Source organism: Alligator mississippiensis, chromosome 1 (genome assembly GCF_030867095.1).
Source record: "Alligator mississippiensis isolate rAllMis1 chromosome 1, rAllMis1, whole genome shotgun sequence".
Taxonomy (NCBI): domain Eukaryota; kingdom Metazoa; phylum Chordata; order Crocodylia; family Alligatoridae; genus Alligator; species Alligator mississippiensis.
Window position 1 is genome coordinate 477,048,802 of NC_081824.1, and position 5,173 is coordinate 477,053,974.

General features: G+C 49.5%; 1 non-coding gene across 1 annotated transcript; it reads left to right on the forward strand.

Annotated features, from left to right (window-relative positions):
- Positions 1-4,294: 4,294 nt before the first annotated feature.
- On the forward strand, positions 4,295-4,366 carry TRNAA-UGC (transfer RNA alanine (anticodon UGC)). The gene has a single exon. It is a non-coding gene; the product is annotated as a tRNA-Ala (tRNA).
- Positions 4,367-5,173: the final 807 nt, after the last annotated feature.

A 5,173-nucleotide genomic window follows, 5' to 3' on the forward strand; every position in this document is an offset into this window, starting at 1 on the left:
GGCCAGCTCCTTCCTCCTCTTCACTCTCCCCAAATCTGAACTTCCATCATTTTCATCTTCATCTTCTTTGTACTCTCCTGGTGGACCAGCTTCATCTTCATCTGCTTCATCCTCCTCATCCATCCTTCTGAAAGGCAAGTAAATTAATTCCTTACAGCTTTGCTTAAACCTCAAAGGCTCGTTTGTAAACTCATCTTAAATGAGCTTCTGAAATCTGACTTAATTCAGCTACAAAACCTTCTCCAGAAATCTTTAAAAAAAGACAGGACTAGAAGTAACATCCCACTTTTTCCTCTTTCTATAGGAAGAGAAAACACAGAACTGAATGTGCCACAGCTTCGAATATGAGATGATGGGTACAGAAAAAAAAAAGCTTTTGGTACCAGCAATAAAATAACTGCTTTTATATAGTTATATCTCAGTGTAAAGATGTGTACTCACGTTTTCCTAAGTGCAGCTCTCCTTTAACCGTGCACAGCATCCATGACTACTCTCTTTGCAAGTGCATTGCCCGCCCCCCGCATTACCCAATAGGAGCAGTATGTGATACGGCCCTTCACCTGACACACGGAGCTGATTTGTGCTCCAGCACTTCCACAGTCACTTTAGTCTCAATTTTGTATTTAGATCCTGACTGAATGGCATAACTAATGACTGCATGTTTAGAAAAGTCACCCTCATCACCTTCATCTTCTGAGTTGGGGGCCTCATTACCTTCCTGATCAAATCAATCTAGGTAGGTGATCTCCTGAAGCAGCTCAAAAATCCTTTCCCTGTAATCCTTTAGGTTTGTGATGGCACAGCTGAAGAAGTCCAGGTCTTCATGTTTTTAAGGTTTTGCTAAAAATGAATTAAAATTGCTCACGGAGATGAAATAACTACTTGGTACGTCCAAGTATTGCGCTCCTGCCTCCTAAATGTCACTGATTTTGCTGGCTACCTCCCACCACCTCTTCTCCGTTGCTGTTTCCCATTGTACAGAGCTCATGTAAGAAGTCTTCGTGTTGACAGTCAACATCCCTTCCCCAGAAGATCAGACACTCTCTCTACACTCCCTTTGAAACAGGTTTGACCCACTTTCCATCCCATTGAAATGTGTGTCTTTGCTTCTGGATGCCCCAAAAGTACATCTGTCTTCAGAAATACGATCCTATAATCACCCGGGGAGATGCAAAGCTCTCCCATTCCCTGAGGCCGGCACAGCCAACTGTCCCAGCGCCGATCCTGCCATGCCTGGTGCACAGACAGCTTTCCATGGCCTGAATGGGGCAGCTGTGGATGTGACGACAGAGGTAATCCTGCTTAGAGTAGATCTGGGTTCTGCAGTCCATTGTAGTCATGAGTCGGCCTGCGTGAGTAGGAAGCTTCGGAGCCGCCTCGGAGATCCGGCCATAGGGTATAATGGGGAATCAATGAAATATCTACAGCTTTGTTGCTTTTTGTCTGATTTGGATGAAACCTGCAGGGGTGGTAGCCCCTGTTGAGAGCATGAAGCCTGCCAAGTTTCAAGAAGATCGGTGCAGGGGCTCAGGGGAAATGCACCCCACATTCTTGAAAGCAAAACTCACGTCACATGTATGTGTTACGCCACAGCCGGGTGAAAACTGCAGGGGCGGTAGCCTCGCCGAGGCCATGAAACCTGCCAAGCTTCAAGACGATTGGTGCAGGGTTTTGGGGAACTGCACCTCGAGCTGCTGACAGGCAAAACTCGTGACATAGATGACCGTGTGTGTTAAGGTGCAGCGGGCTAAAAACTGCAGCGATGGTGGCCCCTGCTGCGGCCACGAGGCCTGCCAGCTGGCGAGGGGATCGGCGCAGGGCTTCTGGGCTCGGGGGCCTGCACCTCTGGCTGCTGACAGGCAAAACTCGTGACATGGGTGCTCGTGTAACTGTGGCTGTTTTGAGGCATGGGACCTGGGATCACCGCAGGCCCGGCTGTTACCAGTTACCAATTAATCATGATTCCCTCAGGGACCAGCTCAATACACAGCACCAAGAACAATCCACCGCCCCAAGACAGACGCCGTCAGTGCACTTAACAAAAGATGAAGCCTCTTCAGACAATCTACAGGAAAACCGGTCTCAGTTCTGCGCGTCTCCATTTGATTTTGTAAGCATGAGTGCCTTGAGGCTGGCCACAACCAAAATGGCTCAGGATTAAAAAGTTAAGAGAAAATGTCAAGATGCCGTTTCATAGACACCTTGTTGTAAAAGGAAGAGGACTGGAAAAAAAGAAAATAAAACCCCATAATTTCAAGCTGGCTCCTACATGTCTGGTTATTCCTTAAAACTTGACGTTTTTCCTGGTTGTTAATCCATTTCTTGAGACGTTCCAAACCAGATAACCCCTGGTCACTGAGAAAGGTCATTCATTTAAATTGAAACTGTTATATAATAGGATTTTCCCTGTCACTTAGGGCTTGGGACCCTCTTGATTTACACAATTCAAAGAATGCTTTGAAGAGGCTGGACTAAGGGGATAAGAAAGCTGTAAAGCAGCAAACAGGGTGCTTCAAGAGAGAAAATCTCTCTGACATCACCCGCTGTTGTTCCCAAGAAGCTGGCAGAAACAGATCCTCTCCCTTCAAGGATCGTGCTGGGAACTTTGCTTGTCATCAGATCACCCGAGTGCCTGGGAACAGTGACACCCCAGCTCTCGCTCTTTCTCCCTCTTTCTCTCTTTTTCTTTTTGTCTCTACGCATAGCTTTCTGAACCTAAATTGTATTAGTTAAGCTTCAGCTAAGTTTCCCCAAATACTCAATTAAACCAGGGGAATATTGTAATTGTTTTGTTTTCCCTTGCATGTCTATTACTACTAGTACCATTATAAATTGGATATGCTTCACAATAAATAACTTTTATAGTCAAACTGGAGGTAACCAGGTGTATTTTTCCTTCTCTACTTCCCTTCCCCACTTGCTCTGCAGCAACGCTTCTTTTACCTAAGCCAAAGATCCCTGTGAAGCCCAGAAATACTGTGGGGTCCGCTCATCAAGAGGCTAGCACTACTAGGACAGTTTGGGCAAAAGATTGGGATGTGCTGAGTTTGAGACACATAAGGGGATCAGCTTGTATAGGCTGATTGGCCCACTTTGGCTCAGGCGTGCCCTAATGAACTGAAAGCTGGCCCGTGAGGGTGTCAGCCGGACACCCAGCCGCATCCAGAGGGATTCTGTTCACTGAGTGCTGGTGTCTGACTGCAGTGTAGTGTTCCCTTAATGAACTGATTCCTGGCACATGAAGGTGTCAGCCTGTACATGCTGATCAACCCGGCCGGGTCAGGCGTGTCATGTTAGTGTGTGTGTGTGCGTGTGTGTGTGCGTTTGACTGATTTAGTGGCTGGTGTGTGTGTGTGTGCGCGCGCGCACGCACGCGCACATTTGACTGATTTAGTGGCTGGAGGAACCCAGCCCTACTGAAACGGAGTCCTGCAAGATAGCTCCATTGTGGGTGAGGTCTTGCAGAAGGGAGAGATACAGCTCCGTACAGAAACACAGGTAACACAAGCAGCACACTGATAGAATTACAAAGACCCTAGAAATGTACCCCTAATAAATGAGCACACCCCAAAGTGACAGGCAAATCTGGTAATGGCTGGGATCATGGCTGGAAATCCATTTTGGGCCAGCCCACACCATCTGGGCCAGGCAAGACACTGGTCATCAATTCAGTCTGTAATCTCAGCCCAAATGCCAGGTCCTTAGTCAAGCATGTATACTTAGTACCATGGGAATGGGGGGCTGTTAGTTGGCCACCTGGTATGAAGAAACCACGCTCTGGTCCGGGCCAGACTGGTCAGTGGTGTCCGGGAGAGTCCCCTGGTGCCATAGAGGCATGGTGAGGGGTGGCCCAAGAAGGATTTCCATCTCTAATCCCAGCCCACAAGAAATTCTTTCTTTGAGCCTGTCTACTTGGTACAGTGGGGATGGGGGAACTGGCCCAAACAGTATTTCCAGCCATAACCCCAGTCCAAAACCAGGTTCTTATTCGGGTCCATGTACTGAGTACAGTGGGCATGGGGGGCTGGCAGTTGGCAGCTTGGCACGCAAAAACTGCACTTTGGGCCAGGCAAGACTCTGGTTGGGGGGTGTGGGATAGTATCCAGTGCCAGAGGCATGGTGTGGGGTGGTCCAAAGAGGATTTCCTGTCGTCAACCCAGCCCAAAACCCAGTTCCTTATTCAAGCCCATATACTTAGGACAGTATTTGTGGGGGCTGCCAGTTCATGGCCTGGCACAGCCAAACCATGTCTTCAGTCAGGCAGGACAGCCAGGGGATGTCTTAGGCTGCTAAAGGGGATGTAGCTCAGTGGTAGAGCGCATGCTTTGCATGTATGAGGTCCTGGGTTCAATCCCCAGCATCTCCACTTTTCATGGGGCAGCAGGGCAGGCCCTACCAAGAGAGGCTAGAAGGCCTGAACCTGTTCAGCCTCCACAAGAGAAGACTGAGAGGGGATCTGGTGGCAGTTTACAAACTCCCCAGGGGGGACTGGAGAGAATTGGGGGAAGCTCTGTTCCCCCCAGGGTTACTAGGAATAACACCCTCCAATTGTTAGAGAAAAGGTTCAGGCTGGACACCAGGAAACATTACTTTACACTTAGGGCTGCCAGGCTCTGCAATGGGCTCCCAAGGGAGGTGGTGCTCTCCTACCTTGGGCGTCTTCAAGAGGAGGCTGGGCAGATATTTGGCTGGGGTGATATGATCCTGGCACCCATTCCTGCCTGAGGGAGGTAGTCAGACCTGATGAGCTGCTTAGGTCCCTTCCACCCCCAAGTACTATGATACTATGACTCCGGTCAGAGATGACCAGGAGAGTCCCCTGGTGCAACAGGGACATGCTGTGAGGTGGCCCAAAACAGATTTCCAACCATAATCCCAGCCCAAGATCCACTTCCTTACTCAAACCCACATACTTAGTACCGTGGCTGGGGGGAGCTGTCCGTTGGCATCCTGGCAGGGCCAAACCACGAGTTGGGCCAGGCAAGCTGTGGTCAGGGATGTCCAGGGGAGTCCACTGGTACCACAGAGTGACAGCGTGGGGTGGCCCAACAAGCATTTCCATCTCTGATCGCAGCCCAAATCCCAGTTCTTTATTCAGGCCCCTGTAGTTGGTGGCGTCTGGGCGGACGATCAGCTGGCAGCCTGGCACAGCCAAACTGTTTCCTGGGACGGG